This window comes from Lissotriton vulgaris, chromosome 9 (assembly GCF_964263255.1).
Source record: "Lissotriton vulgaris chromosome 9, aLisVul1.2, whole genome shotgun sequence".
In the NCBI taxonomy this organism is placed as follows: Eukaryota; Metazoa; Chordata; class Amphibia; order Caudata; family Salamandridae; genus Lissotriton; species Lissotriton vulgaris.
In genome coordinates, this window is record NC_141697.1 from 1,206,486,765 (window position 1) to 1,206,508,839 (window position 22,075).

General features: G+C 43.1%; 1 protein-coding gene across 2 annotated transcripts in view; it reads left to right on the plus strand.

Annotated features, from left to right (window-relative positions):
* The first annotated feature begins 11,276 nt into the window (after positions 1 to 11,276).
* The window catches only part of KBTBD12 (kelch repeat and BTB domain containing 12), a 573,283-nt gene continuing 562,484 nt past the window's right edge, over positions 11,277 to 22,075 (plus strand). For both annotated transcript variants that reach the window (XM_086939286.1, XM_086939285.1), the window contains exon 1: positions 11,277 to 11,377. The gene's annotated coding sequence lies outside the window, so the exon portion shown is untranslated. The remainder of the gene's footprint in view (positions 11,378 to 22,075) is intronic.

Genomic DNA, 22,075 nt, shown 5'->3' on the forward strand with positions numbered 1-22,075 from the left:
AAACAGTATCTTATTTCTAAGATCTAATTGTGACTCATTTATGTTGTCTTTAAGTGCGGGAATGCTTGCCAAGATAACAACGTAAGGTGCTGCTGCTGGAGGTAAGTTGATGGTAGGGAGGGGCGGTCTTGCTATTTTCCTATGTATGGGGAGTTCCTCCCTATTTCCACTCGTGGCTGTATTCGCCATATCCCCATTGTAAGTTGGATCTGCCCCCAGTCGATGGGTTTGCCATGAATCCTTCCTCCATACTTTGGGGCGGGACTCTGCCAGGGCTTGCCCAGCCAATTGGGGGGTAACCTTGTCTGCCTTATCAGTAATGGAAGGTGCATCTTTAGGGTTTATGGGAACCAGGACTGTGGCAATTTCTGTGTATTGGTGGATTGACTGAGCCCTAGTAGGTATCCGGTGGATCTCAGCCCTTACTTGCTGCCTGGGTAATGGATTTGTATTGTAGCTCTGTTGCTTACTAGCTTGTGTTTTACCCGCACTAGCCACTACATTTTGTACCTGTGCGTAGAGAGGGGCAATCTCTTCCTTTGCAATGGCCCTGCATTGAGTGAAAAGATCTGATAATAGTGCCTGGGCCCAAGGTGGATAAGGTTGTGGCGCCAAAGGCGCATTATTGCTACCACAGGAATTATCTAGGCTGGGACCATTAGAGTTGCCCTCCACATTGCCCTCTCCTGCCATACATAATACTAAATATTGAAGTAAGCCTAATACCATAGCACACACCAAAACACATTCTTCATTCTATTTCACAAAAGGATATTAAACAAACATAAATAAATGCAACACAGAGAGGGCTGATATAAACTAACAGAGTAATAGGCTGCCATTAATTAAGCAAAAAAGAAAATAGCTATTAAGTTTGAAAGCAAATCAAATTCTCAAATTGATCAAAAAATAGATCAATTCCAGCAGTCCATATTACATATGTGAAGGTTGATTTTTCAGCCCAAAGGTAGACTGTACCAGGGCCATCATCAGGACAGAGTGTGGCAAAATGAAAATAAATATAATTGAAGTATAACCTAAACAAGAAAAGGAAAAAATAAAATCATCATAAAGTATTTAAAATATTAAGAGAAAAAGTGTGGGTGAAAAGATGGCTATTAGTGAAAAAAGAGAGTGTAAAAAATACCATCACCAAGTGTATAGGCTTACCTAAAAAAAGTTTTTAAATATAATAACAGAAGAAATCAGGCAAGGGCTGCAGGCCACAAACTAGTCCAAGACGCAGTGTAGATTACAAGACTCTTTGGCCAAAATTCACCTAGGTGTGTCCTTGTAGGATTGATTCCTTGGTTCACATCCTTCTGTGAGATTCATCGCAGACTTGATTTCTAAATTGACTTTACCTTGTAAGTTGTGTCTCTGATCTCCCTGGTTGTTTTGCTCTGGGTGGACATCATTTTAATATAGATCTGACAGTTTAACTATAAAAATGTCCACCCAGGAGACTGTACAACCAGTGAATTAGTACTCTGAGGAGCTTTCAGTGTAGAGATGGAGCACATTGTTGAAGCATACCACACCAGGTCGGCAACGGTTCATCATTCCACGTGAGTACATGAATGTATGGCAATTCCATAAGATATTTGCCTATTTCTGTATGTTTTGTGTACAGAGAGCATACAACTGCCCATTAAAATATAGCTGATTAGTGGCTCCATGTCATGTGTATCACCTTCAGCCAATTCTGGTATTTCAGGCAACAACACTTTGCATGTTGGGGTTTTCAGCCCATAGCAATAGTGGTAAAAGCAAAACTACAGGCCCCACAATGCAACATGCCTTTGTCTGACCATCAACGAACGGAAACATCCTTACAACGAAACTTTTTCCACGCAGTACCTTTACAACGCAGGAATTACAACGCAAGTCGTTACAACGACTTGCGCTGGGGGGCACTGTAGGATAGGGAATAGTTTAATTTACTATCCAAAACCTTCCCTACTATCCACGGGGACTGGAGTTGGAATAGTAAATTAAACTATTCACTATCCAGCGCCCCCCAACGCAAGTCGTTGTAACGACTTGCGTTGTAAAACCTGCGTTGTAAAGGCATGTGTGGAAAAAGCATGCGTTGTAATGACATACATCCTCAAGGAAAGACTGATGGTATCATATCATACTAGCACTTGGCAGACTTGTAAACTGCAAAATAAAATTTTGTTCACCTTTCAAATGCATATGCGGGCATCTCACTGCTAATGGGCTAACATTAACACTCCTTGGAAAAACAAATGGCAAGCTAAAAGACACCGTCTACCACAACCGTGCGAGCAGCTAAACGTGTCTTAGAGACACTGAGAAATGAAAAACAGCGTGCTGGAATACCTCTTCCAGAGGCCACCCTCTTCCTAGAGGTTGGTGTGATTCAGGTGAAGCGCCTGCAATGCAACTATGACGCACCTTGTTTTGAACAGGTGCAGGATGTGCTGCAGGGGCTGCCTGGCGAGGCAGCCGGGGGTATGCCATGATACACATATTGTTAGATCCCTAAAATCACATATGACGGAGATCACGGTTGAGGGGTGCAGTGGTACACATTCATTAGGTCGAATAGGCAGACTAGTGCTTAATTTGAGCCTGTGGTTTCTGGTGCTTAGCACCGGCACTTGATCAATAACACCAGAGCTTTTCATGAGCACCAGCTAAGGACACATTCATTTATGGTAGACACAGGGAGATTAAGGGATTTGCCCACAATCACAGGATGTTGAGCTGATGCCAAGACTTGAACCTGGTTCCCTAGCTCCAAAGTCGGCAACTCTGGCCATTATGCCACATATTCTCCCCACTTTCATGGTTAGTAGTTGGTTGTGTTTTAGGTGGTGTTAACAGGAAAAATGGACTGGTGCAAGCTGCCTGCTGACGAGAGCCCCGGAACTTAATATTTTACAAATTAACCACGGACCACAGATATTTATCCATGGAAATCAAACTGACAGAGGGATATTGTAAATGTAACAGATATACTCACTGCTAGGAGGGTGGTGTCAGCTCACTGTACTCTGTATATTAGCCCCACTAAAGAGTAGAACTGAACACGAGATGTTCAAGCTAAAAGCATTGCTAATATGTGTGATTGCCCTTATCCCTAATACTTGAAAAATGCCTGAATGAAAATATTCCATAGAGCCCATTTCAATGATTGCCTGTCTTTTGATATATGTCACAATGACTCTTTGTAGGAACGTGTTTTTTTTGCAGTCCCCTCCTCCTCTTTTTGCCTGGTTTTTGATGCAAGTTTGACTGAGCTGTACTGGGTCCCTGCTAGCTGGGTTCCCAGTACCAGTGTTCCTTCCCTAAAAACTGTACCACAATTGGCACAACTTCGGCAACCCATGTAAGCCCCTATTGAATGGTACCCCTCGTACCTATGGCACTGTGACTGAAGGCGGTCAAGTAGGGCAGCAGCACCATTTGTGCCACCCTAGGCACCCCTCCCCAAGATTATGCAAAATGCCAATGCAGGCTGTGTGTCTTGGTGCAGAGAAAAATGAAGAGTTGACATGACATACATCCCTGTGTGCCGTGCCCACAGACACTGCATGAGGTACAGGTAAGGTAAGGTCTACTGCAGACTTTATAGCCCGAAGGCGGGCTGCACTATATACCATGTATCTGCAGGAGCAGATATTACTCTGCAATATCAAAGCCTATTCTTGGATATTGTAAGTGTGCAGGAAAGCCATAGAGAGTATATATGCTGGACGCCCGTCATTACAGGTTCCCCAGCACCTTGATGGCATCATCGTACCCAGGGATGTTTGGTACCAAACAGCTCATCTTAATAAACCCACACTGATGGCAGTTTTGAATTATGTATACAGAGGACCCCTTAGAGATATCCCCTGAAACTCACAAAGCACTGGTGTGGTCTCTGACTAGTATTAGCCAACCTTCCACCAGCAGGCGTGTTTCTGCCCTCATGGGGTGAAAACCAGCACTCTCAGAGGCCAGGATCAAAGCCTGTTCTGGGCAGAAGGGCTTCACACGTCCTCCAGACTGTAATAGCATTCCAAGGCAGGAAGCTACAAAGGTGATGCCACCTTTGAAATGCAACCCAGACATCTCCAGCTAGTGGAGGATGTAAACCCCTCTGCCCTGCTCCACGTCTGTCAGGAGGAGAGGCAGTAAAATTAGTTCGATTAGGAGGTGCACTCACATTCAGCCAGCATCAACCCTAAGGTGGGGCAGGGTTGTGTCACTTTCCTCATGAAGTGGTCACATAGAGGATGTAGACACCCTAAATGTAGGTGGCCCATTGGCTACTACCTGTCATCACCTGTAGTTCCCCAAAACTAAGTATTAGGTGACACCCCTGGACCCTAAACTTTAGATTTGATGGACTAAAAGACGGGAAGGACAAAGAAGAGCTGCTGACCCAAGTACAGAGGTTCTGCTGCATAATTTGGCGTAAAACCGTGCCTGCTGCCTTAGGGACTTGATCATTGTGGTGCGCTGTCTGTTGCTGCTTCTGTGAGGCTCCAAGAACCCCGGATTACCTCCAGCCCTTCACCAATCACCAAAGACCTCCTTTAGAGTAGAGTAGCTACTCCCCTGCAGCTTGCAGGCACCGAACCCACAACAACCGGTTTACCGACTTGCTGCTCCGCGGTGACTCTGACACAGCAAATCAGCTCTGGAGGGTCAGATCTGTCTCCACACTGAGTGTGAAAACACCAGGACCTACCGGAGCCATGCTGTACCAATACCCGGGTACCGGACCCCCTGCAACTGGCACCAAGTCCATTCCTGACTTCAACTGCCCAGGAAGCAAGCATCAGTCGAGGGACGCTGAGACCTACTCCATGAGTTGCCCAGTTGTCCCGAAATCATTCCTGCAACTTTCCTGCCCCTAACCACAAGGACGGCCTGAGGCATCAAGTTCCAGCTGACCTAACTGCTCTGCACCCGGCCCACACGACCTGGGTACCGACAAACCAGCTGTACTCCCATGGTCCTGAGGCCCTTATGACCGCATCCCTCATTTGGGATCCCCGACTTACCTGTAAGTCCCCTTGTGCAGCCTATTATGAGGTGACCCCCTCCTCCGTAGCGCCTGCTACCAATGACCTCAGCACCCTGCTCCCGGCCGAATCCGGGACTCTCCTGAAAATATAAAGGTGGAACATTGGGGCTGGCCTTGCTACATCGTTAAATCCAGAAGGTGAACATTGAAAATCAACTGTATGATTTTATATGTATTATTGCAATTTTCTCTAGAGCGGTCAACCTTGTGCCTAACAAAAATGAATGTGTCTGTCTGTAACGTTACTGGGGCTCCTGTAAAGCACTCTGATACCTGTTATTTTCGGGTCAAGTTCAAGTTATATAAAAAATCTACAAAAAAATGTGTGTGCAATTGCGCACAACTGTCATATCTTTTCCAAACTTTGAAAATCCACAAACGTACTTGCCCTTGTACGAAGTTCTTGGTTTGAAAAATTATTGAGAAATAAGTGTTATTTTTGCAAATTGGTCTCCGATTTTTTCTTGAGTGTGTGTGTCATTTATTGCCTCTCTGAGTACAACAAATGCTTAGCACTGCCCTCTGATAAGCATAACTGCTTGCACACTACCACAAATAAAGCATTAGTATTATCTACTTTTGCCTCTGGGACTTACTGGACTCTCTGCACAGAGTACTTCTTTTTAGTGCATTATATGGAGAGCCAGCTTCCTACACTCTTATATTATAATTTGAGAATTCAATGACATATATATTATTGCATCTTTTGAAAATAGCAAATATTTAAATGACTGAACTGGAGAATAACAAAGTTAAAAATTGAGGACATTGTAACTGCACCAAATGTACCCAGTTTACAACACAATAACTGGATGTGCAGTATAAACCTAGAAGGCATACACTTCCATATACCAATTTCAAGCAAAGACAGGAAGGCCCAAGGCCTGCTGAATGCAACATCTCCCACCTGAGCAGCAGTCAACACTGTTTCGTGAGATCCCAATCCAGGCAGGGATTTTTCCATGATTTCAGGCATTTACGTAGTCTTAATCCATTTTGCAAACCCACCTTCATCCTCATTGCCTCTTAACCCCTTTTGGGTAGTGGACCTCAAGACGTTCTCAGCTAGGCGTCTTAGTTAAAGGCCACAGCAAAAGGCTTTGGGTTGGGTCAGTCCAAATTTGGTTCTTAGCCATAGAACTATCATCCTATCACAGGGACACATTAGACCCCTCTTTTCTGGAAACGCTGAACTTGGTCTTGCTTCCTCCTTAAAGTTGCTTGGATTCATGATTGATCGATCACCATACACATCCCTCGCACTAATACTGGGGCGAAAGCGGCAAACAGCTATCCACAAGCACGGGAAAAAATCTGTCACTTTATTAACCCTGAACTGCTGAAACTAGCTGTCTCCACCCTGGTCATACCCAGAAGAAACTTTAAAAAAACCATATTATCTAGAATCTACCAAACATTCATAGACCTGTTTTGCATTCAGCAGTCGGGTTTGTCATAACCACCAGTAAATGTCTTGGCAATCCGTATGCAAATTCGTACCCACATAGCTCAGCTTCCAAAATATTTCTGCTCACCCATTGCTCCTGCTCCTTGTGCTAGACCTTTTAAATCATAGGTCCTGTCTTGTGAGTTTTATTGTCTCTTCTTTCATGTGAAACACCATAACACCTATCAGTACAGGTGGACTACATTAGAAGATAAAATAATAAGTAAATCAAATAAACTATGCACAGTCCATTACGCAACCATTTGCTGTCACATGCTGGTAAGAATCACAGGGAAAGCCACTGAATGTTACACTATACTCTGCCTCTGTCATGCAGTGTATCAGAGAAACAAGTGTTATGTTATGTGAATGTCATGATTATTATGTATTTTCTCTTCTAGAAAGTCCCAGGTTTGAGGTACATGTGAGACTTACTCAAAAGTGGATACGTGTGATAAATATGGAATTCACATTTGGTTTATAATATTTTTCTGTGCAAGGTGATAATCAAGTTTGCTTGAATATATTCACAGTACTTAATCTGAGATGACTGTTCTGTTTTCAGTCATTATTATTGGATAATGAGCACAGTTTCTAGAAATCTGATTCATAAATTTCTCATTTATTGTTATTATTCAAAAGAACACGGGCATATTATCAAGGGGGTTTATCTCCGCTTTTTTGGCTTTAAAAGCCAAGAAAGCGGAAATAAAATGATCTCCCTATTACCTAGCTGTCGCTAACACCAGTTAGCGACAGCTAGTAGGAGATAGCGACCATCTTGGGCCCCGCTTTGCATGTCAGTGATATTTATCACTAATGACATGCAAAGTGGGCGTGCCAAGATGTTAGCGACTGGCAACAGTCGCTAACATCGCTATCTCCTATTACCAACTTTTGGAGATATTCGCGCTAAGCGTGAATATCTCCAAAAGCTAACACCTGCCCCTAAGCAGTACTTAGCCATGTTATCCAATGGGAGGTGGATAACATGGCTAAGAGCATTAGCTCGGTAATGCATGAATATCGCTGACTTTTCAGCGATATTCATGCATTTCGGCGATTTTTATCGCTTAGGAGATAAACCTTGATAATAGCAAGGCTCCTAAGCGATAAAAATCGCCGCAGCTCGGCGATAAGAATATCGCCGCTAAACCAACATAGCGATAATTATCGCTAGTTGTTGGTAATATGCCCCATGGTATTGAAGAATGAAAATAAGAGAAAGGTATCAGACCACTCTCTGCTAATTGTTTATTTAATCTCAAAGTTTCAACAATATTGTTGTAAAAGCTGTGCACCGGGTGGGAAGGATTAGACTGTGACCATCGAACCAGGTGACAATGAGACGGGCCATGCAGGACCGAATCACGATTTTTAACATTGGATACCCGGGAGGCCTTCAGCCTTCGCTGTCTGAGTTTATCAGCCTAGCTCGCCTCGCACGACGAGTATAGCGGGCTCTGCTAATATATTGGCCATACTCTCTATTGTTCAGACAGGCATGCGGGTGTGAACCATCTTTGAAACTCAAAGCAGGCTTCCTTCTCTCTTTTATGCTAAAATTACTTCTAGTAAATCGCAGTAGATAAATGAAGGTAGGATTGTTATAAAATCTTATAGCCAATATGCTAAAGTTTTATTTGTTATTTACATTTTAGCAAACGTTGCTGCTACCATTTAATTTGCCCATATTGTATTAACAAGTCACATAATGTGCACTAGGATAGAGTTTTGGTGTTAAAAATATATCTTTAAAATGTATTCATCATTTCCTAGTGTTCTTTAGTGTATTCTTCCTGAATGAAAGAGGGTTTGGGGGCTCTACTAACTATAGCTGTAATGTATCATGGGGATTAAGTGTTACCGTAAACATATCTCAGTGATGTTGCTCAGTGAGTTGTGGGGTGGTCGCTGCCCAGTCGGTTTTCTGTCTTGTGGTGGTACATTGATAGAGTCTTTAGTACCAGGAAGTCCAGAAAACTGAACTCTGTGTTCTAGAGAACTCAAGAAAACGTAATGTAATGTTATGTTATATTATGTTATATCATGTTATGTTATGCTATGTTATATTATGTTATATCATGTTATGTTATGTTATGCTATGTTATGTTATGTTATATCATGTTATGTTATGTTATGCTATGTTATGTTATGTTATGTGCAGAGCCAGGCCTTAATTCCCTTCTTAATAGGAAGATGTTTTGTTTTAGCTCTTAATCTTAAAGGCAGCACATTCCCTTCCTTTCCAGCAAGGACGCATGATTATCTGCCTCCAGTCCTGCATTCTTTAAAATGAAGGAATAGAGCTCAGTGTTCACCTGAGGAAAAACATATCACTGTTCCAAGATGGTCAATAGCTGACAACTTCTGCTTGTAGGTCTGCAGCCCATATTATAACAGGTCATGTCATATTGTGTATCATTATCTATACAAGCTACTAATTTATTACGTGCACAATGCTTTGCAGCAAAAAGACACTTTACCATTTGTTTGTAACCAACATAAATGCATCAAAGTTATATGGTAAACATCATTGCTATGTTCATGTTTACATTGCTAGCTTCAAGTGCGTAATCTATCCAGCACTGCAGTATAGTTCTGTTTTATTACACAGAGCTTTAGCACAGGTAATATAGCACTGCAGTATAGGTCTGTTTTATTACAGAGATTTAACACAGATTATAAATACAGCACTGCTCTAAGCAAGGCTTACCTCTGTCTCTCACACTGTTGCAAGGTTCTTTTGAGCACCCACTACCCCAGGAGTGAAGCCCCCTGCTCTTTTCTTTCCTATAACATGCGCTCTCTTGTGTCACACCCTCTCACATCATGTTTCTGCCAATAATAGCTTCTTCAGCTTTTTCTGCTTGCATTTTGCAAAGTAAGAGGCCTATATGGCTACTCACAAAACTCACTACTCCTCTTTTCCACCTTCTCCACCTTTCACTGTCACACTGTTTTGCCTCTTTCCTCACCTTCACATCATCCTTAAAAAAATCATTCACCCTCCTTCTCATCTCCCCCTTGTCTAAACGCATGGTTAAGACTTGAATACAAACACTGGAACTGCCATATGTTTCCTATATCTCTCTGGTTGTGGAATATACATTCAATCTGCAATAAAACTTTACTGACTACTCTGACTCGCCCTTCGTCCTGCTCCACCCCGCTGCCATTACTGACACCTAGATCCTTTCAAAACCCCAACGCTAGCAAATCTACCATCTACCGGGCGCCTGGAAACAGTGGCTCATTTTTAGGACCTCAGTGATGTGTCAGAATCCATGACAAAATGTTCATCACCCAGTATTCATGGCACCTTCCAGCTCAAACTAACTAGCGCCAACACAAAATCCTAATCAACCGATTTCTTTCAGACCACTAATTGAAAAACGCTCACTTCTCCCCGACACACTGTATGACATTGTTCTGCATTCTGTCCATCAACTGTTGTTTTTGCATTTGTCACCCCGAGTGGGACAGGTATGATCGCCACTGGAGTCAAGCTATCCTGGCTGATGACGGCTGATAGCCAGAAACCGGTCCTTGGATGCTTGATTCCGGTCCAGGGAAGATATGGCTTGGCAATTCGGGCTGGACTGTTCCCATGAGGCACAGGGTCAAGGCTGATTTGCATTGGGCCATGTCTGAACTGGCGTGGTGTGGTGAGCAAAAAAACGATGGATTTAGGCCCAGATCTCTGTACTGGGGTGAATGTATGACATTGTTCTGCATTCTGTCCATCAACTGTTGTTTTTGCACTCCCCAACACACTGGCATGCGGCTCAGGCCTATAACATGTGTTCTGGGACTTTGACGTACAATATAGTCCGAGACTGCGGGCTAAAAGACTATATCTGAATATTGGAATGTTGAGAGCTCCATTGTAGACAATGAAGTCGCTCAGGACTAAAAATGACTGGTCTAGACCTTCTTCTTCAACATACCAAAGCATCTCTTTCTTTTCCTCCATGTTTATTTTAGAACATTCTACCTCAGTGGGTGGAACGTTGTGCGACTCAGGCCTACAACTTGGGAAGACTACCTTTAATAACAGTGATAGCCCTCGACATACAATGCAGTATTAGAACACTGGGATGTTAAGCACTCCCTTTAGGAATGCTAGGGTGCGGCTCACCCAATAAGAATTCTTAGAATATTGCCACCTGCTCCTGTTTAGTGAAAGTAAACAGTACATAAAGCTGAAAGGGGCAATTTACCTGTTTTTCTGCTTGTTTTTTGGGTCAGATAAGGTGGGTTAATAATATTGGCCGCACACTGCCAGACGTTAACAGCTGCTAATTGCCCTTCCCCTCATTAATGTTAACGCCTTAAGCAGTGGGCAGTAATGCATCATTAGAACACTGAAATGTTGGGAGCTCCAAAGGACAACTGAGTGACAAAAGACAACATTGGCTGGTATAGTCATTCTGTGCCAACCTTCTAATTTTTGTCTTTCTGTTTCACCTCGTTTACTTTAGTACATACTAGCTACCGTGGGTGGAATGTTCTAATAACATTACACAGCCCTCTGGGCCCAGTAAGTATAGCCTTCTGTAATACTATGATAGTAATAATACAGAATGCAATAATTGATCATAATTGACCGACAAAACAGTCAAAGCTACGATGTTAGTGCACGGGGACTCCGATCCCATTTCACCTGCATGGAAAGATTGGAGCTGGTGCGCTGGACTCTGGGAGCCTCTGACTCCAGGACGACAGGTCTATTTATATCCTGAACACTGGAGACATGTGACCGTATCATGTTTGGGACCTCTCTGTGGTTCACGGACGTCTCTCCCCTCCCCCGGACGCAGAGATACAGCTTCCTGGCCCCAAAATGTGAGCACATCCGGGGACAAATCAGCCTGGAGCAGGTACTGTTCAGAAGACTAACCTCGTGTTTCCTGCTGCGGGTGTGCTGCTGTGTGGATTCACCCCCTGCGGGGCGGCGGGCGGGCTTAAATGTAAGAGTGCGGTCGCAGGGCTCAAGGTGAAGCGTGTCTATGGATTAGTCCCGGCGCGTGCGTTTTATGCAGGATGTGTGTCTTTCGGCGGAATTGGCGCGCGCTGTCAGGCCGCACACTGAGCCTGCCTGAACCACTTCTAAACCCTCTTCCTACAAGGGAAACTACTGGTTTTTAGCAGTTTTACGTAATACTATGTATAATGTATAGCGTTTTACCTCTTGTGCTTACATTTTGTTAACACTTTTTATCAGGTGGCCCGTTTTGACTGTCATGCGTGTGTTATATTTTGGCAACTGCTGTACAGGGACGTTTTAAAGATTTTGGGGGGCCTTGGGCCAAATGTATTTTGGGGGGCCCTGTTCGGAACAGCTTTGATTTTATGATCCCGTTTCAGTTATTTCATGCTCTCTTTGGTCAAGTTCTAAATCTGTTTACATCTGATATTCAGTGAAAGTGGTGTGTGTTTTCAGCAGGGCTCGATTCGGGGTACCCCCACTTATTTCACCGGTTGGAGCAAAATGGAGCCACACATTCACTCTTTGGCCTCTCTGGGGCGAGTTCGGAGCTCATTCAGAACGCTGCTCACACGCTGGCTTCTTTGATGCAATCGCATCTCATGGTGTGAGCGAGGGGAGGCAATGAGTCTGATGGTGCAAGCCACCTTTCGTGACGTCACTTCCTGTTGTGACGTCAGCGTCCCCCCACTTATTTTTTTAGGACTTGTGCCCTGGTTTTCAGTATTGTAACACAGCAGCATTTCACTAATATTACTGCAAATAATCTCCGTGACACCCTCCAATTTCTCATATGTGAGGTCCTGTTTTGATCTAAAAGAACATTTTTATACGTTGCATTAACCCCTTCGGTGCTGATGACGGCTCCTGGGCGTCATGAGTTACGGTGGGCGTGTGCTGATGACGGCGGGGAGCCATCATGACCACGCCCATGCTCGGAATGTCCCGCACAGGCGCAGAATTCCGGCAGCAGCCAAGGAGTTAAACATAAACATATTTTGTCCACAAAATGTCTGTAAGGGACTAGAAATGATTCAATTCAAGTTCATCAGGGAAAGACTCTGTGCAGAACAAAGCTGGCTCTATCAGGGGGCCCCATGAGGCCACTTTGCCCATGCCTCAAAACGTGTCTGGGTGGCAAGGAGCAAAGGGGGAAGAATCTGAAACCGTCAGGGCAACCAGGGTCCCTGTTTTGATTCTGATGGAAGGGATGGTGGGTTTTTGGGAGGAACACCACCTCCATCAGACATCCACTTGATCCATCAAATCACAAAGAGATTGAACAGTCTGTTTCTCACTCCTCCTGTCCGCATTCTAATACATTAAACAAGGAGATTTTTGCCCCTGCATAACGACTTTAGGTACTCCCTAAACCTTCCCAGTTACCTTGGAAAGCTGCACAAAATGTATATTTCTAGGTGTCATCTTCCAAAGGATGATACATTTCTTCACCAGCACGAGGTCGTGTTTATTGTACAATTACGCATCATGCAAAGCAAGTGCCTTTTTGCGCAATGTGAGAGATTGTTTTTTTTGTTGCTTTTTGCCCCCATGGGAAAAAGATAATTTCTTCAAGACATGGCTACTCGCAAACATTTTCCCTGGGGCCAAAACTTTGGTCTGTGGTGTGACCGAGAGTCGCATTGATGCCAGCAGGGTGGCAGGCTGGGCCAGAAGTGGGGTGCGCATAGGTGAATGTACTCATGTACATCTATTGGCTGACTTGTACAATGTGAAACCAGAAAACCTACGAATAAGCCTAGCTTCCCCACTTATCTAAATTGTGTGATCTTATACATGATCTCAGGATGTGGATTTTAGAAAACCGTCTCTTGGGTTTGACTTAATAAACTATAATTTTGTCCAAGTATAAAAGCAACCCAGGCTGCCCAGAGGGTCTGCATAACAACTGACTTGGCTCCTAAATTTACTCTTGTCATTATTGCCAGGATGGGGGCCGCATGAATGTTTCTAAATTCATGTTTGACAACTGTCACATTTAAAACAACTTCTCAATGAATTGATATAATCTGATGTACTAAGATGAAACGCTTCAGCATGATAATTAAATACACTTTTTTTTAATTTTAAATGGGCTTTATCACATTTTTACATGCTTGTTGCAAGGTGTCTTTAAAAATGAAAGTGTAGTTAAAGTTAGGAATGGTGCAGTATATTTCCTGTGCTTCTTTTACTTCAGTTGGCCTGTAAATAAATGCTTACTCGTTTATTTAACACCTTCAGCGCGGCGCGAATTTTCGCGCTGTGCTGAAGGTTCTAAGAAACGGGCGTGGTCGTGACGGAACGGTTCCGCCATAAGCACAGCCCAACCGGTGCTCGTGATGGAACTGTTCCGTCACAAGCATCGAAGGGGTTAATATCGTTGTGAATTTTATTTCTCTTTAAGGTGAGCAAAAGGGCTATGCTGCTATTCACATGGGGCCCGCATATAAAGGTCAGGAGGGCCACACTTTGAGGATCACTGCTCCAGGGGACACCCCTTCTGCTGCAGCCCAATGAAATATTGTTCTCTTCCCACCCTGGAAAGCCAATCACTTTGGACACTTAATTTCTTGGGTAAAACCTATTATCATGGACATCATTCGGATGTAGTCAGGGGTTGCGGCTGTGACCTCTAGCTTGCTCCCTACTACTCCTGGCACTTTCTTTGTGACCTCTTTTGCTCAGAGGAGGCAAAGGTTTTGCCCCCTCTGAGGCCGTGGGCAAGGCCGGACTGGGAACGCAAACCAGCGCTGTAAATTCAGTCAGAAAGGCCCTGGGGAAGGTGCAGGTGGGAAACACTGCGGCTGGCTTTTGTACAGGGGGGCGATATGGCAGCACTGCTGCAAAATGGCCCCCTGTACCAAAAATGGCGTTACCAGTCCAAAACCGGCCCACACCCATCTGGCCCACCGGGAAAACGCCCGGTGCCCGCTACGGCCAGTCCGGCCCTGGCCACGGGTTGCAAAGGCAGTGCCAGGAGTAGCAGGGAGCAAGCTAAGGGTCTCAGCTGCGATCACTGACTAACCCCAAATGAGTCCATCCCTATTATGAGAGGAATTCTGAATACCTATGAGTTGACATGGTGGTGGGTGTTTACAAATGTTGAAGGCTAAGCGTGCCTTGAAACATCTTCTGCTCACCACTTCAATGTACTACTTTGTAATATTACACCCTTTTGGGGTAATACCACACATAAATACTACCAAGTCACTGGGACGGGGTGACAATGTTAAGGTTGGATAAATTGGAAACAACGGATCTAAAACATTTCTGGCCATGTGTGTCGAATGTTCTACTAGCTGAGTCAATTGCATAGAAGCCAGATTGTCATTAAAATCCTGAATCCCTTTATCAGTGGTCAAATCAAAGTGCAAATTTATGCCACCAATATAATTAAAATTAGACAATTTATGTGAGAATGACAAAGTATGCTCTATTAAGAATTACCTAAACTTCTTAAGAGGACCCGGGGGTTTATGAATAAAGGCATCTAAAAAAGTGACATTTTTATTGAGATGGAGTTTAAATAGCCCACTTTCACAGTCCTGAATGGGGGGAGGGGGCAGGTACCACACTGCACTCAATACTATTATGACACAATGCCAACCCCCCTCCACCCCCACCACAGGGTCTATCATCAAGGGCGTACTGACCACAGCTTAAGCGGGGGTGCTACTGGGAGAGATTATATTGTTTGATGGCCCTTCTTAAAATGTAACTATGTGTCTCAGGTCATAGCAAGTCAGAAGTTAAAAAAGATAAATTCCACAAGAATAAACTATGATAACACAACTGTGGGATGGGGACCAATAGAATACCTAAAAGCAGCCCAAAAAGGTGATGGAGGGAAAGACAAACTATTAAAATGACAAAGAAAAAAAGGTAGTAGTCAATAGAGTGGGACAGTTCAAAGGAAAGCAGGTAAAATGCAAATAATGAAGGAAGAAAAAAAAGCATGAAGGAAAGAGGGTACAGATAAACAAAGGCAATAAGGTAAAAAAGGTATAAAAGAAGAAAAGAAAGTATGAAGGGTGGAAAGAAGAAACGGAAAGAGCAAAGAACTAAAAAAGAACAAGCATTTGCAATGCAATCGGTCTCACCTTTGGGACCATATATGTATTTAGCTATGCAGCACATTAGCCTGGGTGCTGCAACATCTACTGTTCTTTAACATGGAGGTAAAGTAAGCATCAAACTGCGTGACACGCCAGGGAACGCATGGAGAGAAATATTGTGTTTCAGCGGAAATTGTTTAGTCCAAAGCTCTGTTTTTAATATAAGTGGTCATATCACTGACAACACAAGATTGAAAAAAATATTTTCCATGAGTGCTCTTGGAAGACAATTTCTATGGACTGGAATCTAGAGAATGCTAAAGTGATTCTGGTATTTTACTGACCTCTGCTGGTCGTTTTCTATCAAGAAAGATAAATAGAGGCAGTTGCCAGAAAAATTAAAAAAAGAAAGTGCCTCAGCAGAAAGCAATTCTGTTATTTTACTGAACTCTACTGGTCGATTTCTAGCAAGACAGTTAAATAGAGGCAGTTAAACAAGCAGAAAGCAATTCTGGTATTTTACTGACATCTACTGATCGTTTTCTATCAAGACAGTTAAATAGAAGCAGTTGAACAGAAAAAAAGTCCCTACGTGGAAGCAGACTAGTCGGAGGGATGATCTCGAGAGCCCACAAAGTACGCACACATATAAGTATATACTAAAGTATGTACAAGAGGTCTTGAATGCTCAACCTAAAAATGAGAGGAAAAAAGAGATAGAACAGAAAAATATAATGAAATAACAAAGTAGAAATGTGAGATGAAAGGATGGCAGATTGATGGAAAGAAGAGAAAGAAAGAAAGAATGAATGAATAGAAGGAATACAAAAAAAAATATGTAAAGAAGTTGTGAAAGAATGCCAGGAGCAACACAAGAATAAACAAATGGAAAGCTAGAAAAAAAAGGTCTGATGGATTTAGAGAAGAATAGACAGAAGGAAAAAAAGATGAAAAAAATGGAATACACATAAAACGATAAAATGATGGAAATAAGAAAAGAAAGAACCACAAAAAGAAAGAAGATGGAAAGAATGAATGAAAGAAATAGGTCAATACAAGTAAATGTGTAGTGTTTGGCCAAATTCCTTTAAAATCATGCTATAATAGTCATATTTTTGCATCATATTCTGCAAATGTTTCCCAGGGGTCCAATTACCATGACACTTCATAGGAAGGGTTAGGATTCCTCACTTTACTCACGCATTTATTGCTATAAATGGATCAAAGTGGGGGGTATTTTATTTTTCTGGCTCCTCCCTCGTCTATCGCACATTTTAATACTGTAATAACCTGGAGGGTGAGCTAAGGTGGATTCTGCATGTGTGGCTTGGGCAGCCATGTTTCAGCAAGAAATAGAACGTCAGGCCATTGGTCTAGAACAAAATCATCAATTTCAGCATAATGGCGGACTACCAAAGAGGAATTCATACTAAACAGCTTAATATTAGATGTAATTAAATTATCCTTTAGAGGCCTGTTTACTGTGTGACCAGCAGATGAAGGAAGGGAACTACAGTGGTTTCCCACTGCAAGGTCACATTTTGTCAATTACTTGCATTGAAACCTATTCATTAAATGCCTTTCTGGATTGGTCCAAGCATGTTCAGCTAAATAAAGATGGTTGTTCACTTCCTTGAATGTCTGGTCCTCCCTGTGCCTGGTGCCTAGTCTGCTGCATGCAGGGAGGCCTGCATGCCTGCTACATGTGTGAGTGTTGTTCCTTTGACATGCTTGTGAGATGTTATCAATAGGTGCATGGATGAGGTGGCTGATTCACGGCTAAAGCTGCAAATCTGCACCCTCATATCTAGGTCCTCACATGAGAGCAAATTTACACATTTTATCAGAATTTACGAAACTTCTCAGATGTTCTGGAAATCTGCACCATTATAGATCTAAGTCTTCAAATTATTTGTAAAAGTTCCAATATTTTTACACATTGTCCCCATACATAATTGTTTATATTGTACAATTGTTCATGAAGAAATGTCAATAATTTGTTGATAAAGGCACAATTTAGTTTTCTTCTTAGGCAAAATAGTTTTAGCCTGACAGAAATCCCTTCTCCTAATCCCTCAAATTTAGTTGGGGTGTGCACTTTCCCTCCCCAACCTGGAAAGGTATTGGTGCGTTCTTGACGAAGCTAAACACGCCTCCGACCACACATGCAAAGACCCACCTCTTCCCCAGGATACTGTAGTTGGCTGTAGTTGGCTGTTAAAGTAATGTTTGTGTTTCAGGCCTTGAAAGATCACAGCGCCAGGATACCCGTTGGGTGACAGTTGCGCTTTACAAATGTGCCATACATACATACATACATACAATAGTACATCCACATATGCATTGCCATGCAACTACACAACATTTCCATGGGTTGAAGGGGTCGGAGAGGAGTTTCAGAGGACACAGACACACTCTGGTTTGGGGCCTTTCCAAACTTTGCCAGAACTTGAATGTGATGTACCCATGCACAACATTATATCAGCGCTGCAGTAATATTGCGCTGAGTAAAGCCATTTACGACAGCAAGGTCGCTTTTGGTGAATACCTGCATTTCTAAATCGAGCAATTAACATGTCTCAGCCAGATGTACATATACAAATGGGTTTATGACTCGAGCTCTGGTCATCTGTGTGCATGCACTATATGGTAGCTGAACCCTCTGGGCTAAATCCCACTTTTTTTAGGGCACATGCTTGGGGTCTGTCACGCCAGGCCCACATAAATGTGCGCCCAAAAGATTTGCCCACGACTGTAGATTTATTTTCCGCTGGGGTTGAACACCATATTCATCCTAGCATTTGAGCTGCTCTTCACCATCCCTAGGATTGTGCGAGTATTTCCTGGACCTAGCAGGTTTGCATCCGCTACTGAGAGTTGCTTTTGCTTGGCCTCCCATTTTTAATTTGATTCAGCTTCTACTTTTTCTGCATTATTTGCATTTTCACACAATTTTCACTTCTTTGTTCTCTCCACGTGATGCTCCATTTTGAGACTTGTTAATTGCATTTCTCAGTTCATAAATTTTAGAAGCCCCCCCCACTTGGATTTACAGTACTTTCAGGTATGGTATTTTTTGGTTGAGCCTGGGCAGCGTATGCGCTGCTCTGCGAGGCATGCTGTATTGGAGTATGGACTTGAAAATCCGTTCACTGTCTGCCCATATTTTTCATTGGCTTGTGTCATTGTCCTTTGTAAATGCTGGCTTCCGATTCGTTAATAGGCTTGTTAGTCCCTCCTCAGTACCGCCTTGTCTTCATTTGTATTCTCTCATGAGGACTGGCCCTTTTACTTCGGTTGTTACACAGTATGTCTTATTTAGTTGGTAAGCACTATTTTTATAGCAAGTTTCTCCTACTGCAGGCACATCATGCTTTCCTGTAACATTCTCAGCGCGTCATGCGAGCTTTCAGTTTCCAAGCAGCCCGGGATATTAGCGGCTGCTTCTTTGAAACGAAATAGGTCTAGTATTTACAAGAGTTTGAGCTATTGGCATTGTAAATGACAATGCCTTTTATTTGTGTTAATTATCAAAACAGATAAATAAAAGGTATTGTAATTTACAATGCCAATAGCTTGAACTCTCGCAACTGCGAGACCTATTGCATTGCAAATGCTTGTTTTCAATGTTTGAATATTTTTTGGTGCTCTAGTCTCCCTGAGTGATTGCAGCCCTGCAGTAGCCCGGGCCTCAGCACTCGTCTTTTATATCTGCGAGAAGGGAAACAAATTTATGTTAATATATTCATCATCTGCTATGGGTTAGAACAGTATCCAAACAAACAAAGGGCTGTCAGTGCTTGTTAAAGCCATGGAGATTTCATCCGCAAATGACATCCGTCGCCAAAGCAGAGGAAACCTGAACAGCCGCGAGCTAAACAGCATGGTCTGGAGGAGGGTGGCATTTGGGGGTATGGAGTGTGGTTGTGTGTGTGTGGGGGGGGGCGGTTTGGGTGCAGGGATTTGGCAGTGCCCTTCATGGTGTGGGGTACACAAGACCCACTGACCATATTGCCACAGCTGTGGACCTCTTTCACACTCTCCTACAGAATCATAATTAAGGCTCCCTGTTTTCCGTTTTTACGGATTTTTACAGACAAATACAGACAGAAAACAATGTGATTTCTGTCTCCATTATTTTTAAAAGTGGATAAATACAGAAAATTGTGTTTCTTTTAAGTGACTCTCAATGCTGTTTTTTATGAATTATAGTCCAGCAGCTCGGCAGATGGACAGCATGGAAAATTAAAAAACAGGATGCTATTTCTTTAAATAAAGGCATAAGTCAACAAATATTTATGGCATAATGCTAGTATTTACCAGTGGATGTATTGTTATGTAATATTTGCCAGCTTAAATAGCTAAAACACGACAGACATCAAAGTGTGAGTGCATGCCTATCAGTTAAATAAATATGGAAATGTGCAGTTTTACATATTCTTTTATACACAAAACACAATATAAATATGGATAAATACAGATAAAATTAGCAAAAAAGAAATATTAATAAATACAGATGGAATGTTGAAAAAATAAATATCATAAAACCGGGAGCCCTAATCATAAATACATTGACACACATTACTGTCATGTTGTGCTCTGCATTGAATGAGCTTGTAGCCAGAACACCCTTATGGCACTCTGACAGGCACTGCCAGAGACTCACACTCTCAGCCTCAATTTCAAAATGGTCCACCATGGCCTGCATGAACACCTCTCCACACTCTGACCTCACCCAGACATCCAGAGTTTACCAAGAGAGTCTCTTCGGACCTAAATAATTGTTTCACCAAGATTGTGCCAGCATAAAATAGTGCTGATTGGCAAAAAAAAGTGCTGACACCACCCACTGGCAACCACCGCCTCAATTTAAGCACTGAGTGAAATTGTTTTAAAAGACCATGGCCCTTATTTGGAGTTTCTGAAAAGAACCTCGCCGTCCGCCATATTTCAAGTGCATTACAATCTACGACACTTATGGCGGACAAGGCATCCTGTCCGCCAAACTCTTAATAAAGTCCCATGTTTTTTCATAATGCAGCTAACTGCAGTTCTGTAAGGTTGACAAATCCATTTGAAGAGCAGTTATACTCACTTTCAATTTGTACTCCAGTTATAACACTGTTAACCCATCTCACTGGCTCTAATGTTGCATTATTGGCTACAGACCCATTAGAGCCATAAACAAAGGTACTTGCGTCAAGATTGCGATGTGCTAGCTGGAGTTCAACATCGCATCTCCCTGTGTTCAGTAAGGAGGGTCTGAGTTAAAGTAGGGTCACTGGTGTGTATGGAGTACATACATTTGAGGTTCATAAAATATCCCCTAGTTCTGAATATATCCAGGAAATGTGCAGTATATATAAGCAAAGGAGTGTTCTATGCTATGTGTTACCATGTTTGTGTGTGGGAGGGGCCATCGCTCAGAAGTGGCAAAGAAGCCTGAAGCGAGTCATGCTGCCCATTTCCCCCATCCACAATGGCAATAAATAATGATATAAATCATCATCAATGATGTCATTCAGCATGCAATAAGTGATGTAATATGTGAGGTCATAAGCAGTACATGATGGAGGTGCTAATTATGGTTAGTTTACTGAACTATATTTGGCAGATGTCGTCTGCGTTTTTATGTTATGTTTTCTAACCATAACATCACTTTAACTGTGCCTTTTTCAGTGAATTTCATAGGGTTTGTAAACATATGTTGTAGTGTAATAACCTAAGGTTACCATAACTTAATTTAGTCTTTGTTGTTTCAGTCAATTACTGATGTTCTTTGTTTATCATATTCCTGATGGAGCTCTGTTGAGACCTGATGTTCTGTATACTGCTGACCGCCACTCTACAATGACTTTGGCAGTGGGCAGTAGCTGTAGCTGTTAGGCCTGTGCAAGGCTTAAGGTGCATGTCTTTCAGCCATGTGAAGCAGAGATAAGCTACAGCGCATGACCCAAGGCTAAACCCTGCAGCCCACCCTCTTTGTGGAGTCACCCCCTCTGTGCACAGCCACTTGCAATGCACAGTAGGGGGTACCTTAAAAAACTTCTCACCTTCCATGTAAGGGCAACCACTGCTGCACAAGGCATTCATTAATGTGCATTATTGGGTCACCACAGGAGTATCCAGCCCTCCACAGGCAGATAACAACCTCGCAGAGCCTGTGGGCATGTGCAGCGGGGTTTAGCTGCTGTGTCTGGCCATTCATGCCGGCCTTGCGCTCTACTTGTGCCTAGCAGCCAGCTCAGGTGCCCACAGTCAGGTCCTGTGCCAACCACACTGCAAACCTTTCTGCACACAGCCTTTGCCTGTGCGCAGCAGGGGTTGACCAACCTCGACGCTGCATTGACTCAGCTGTGTGTGCCAGAGATTTGACACTGGCAGTCGCAGCTCCTGCAAGGTAAGCGCGGTGGGGCGGGGGATGTCGAAAGACGACGGAATAGGATTTATTTATTCCGTAGTCTCTCAACTTCCCACTCCCGCCCCTCCTGTCCCCACCGCGCTTACCTGCAGGAGCCGTGACTGGACACTGG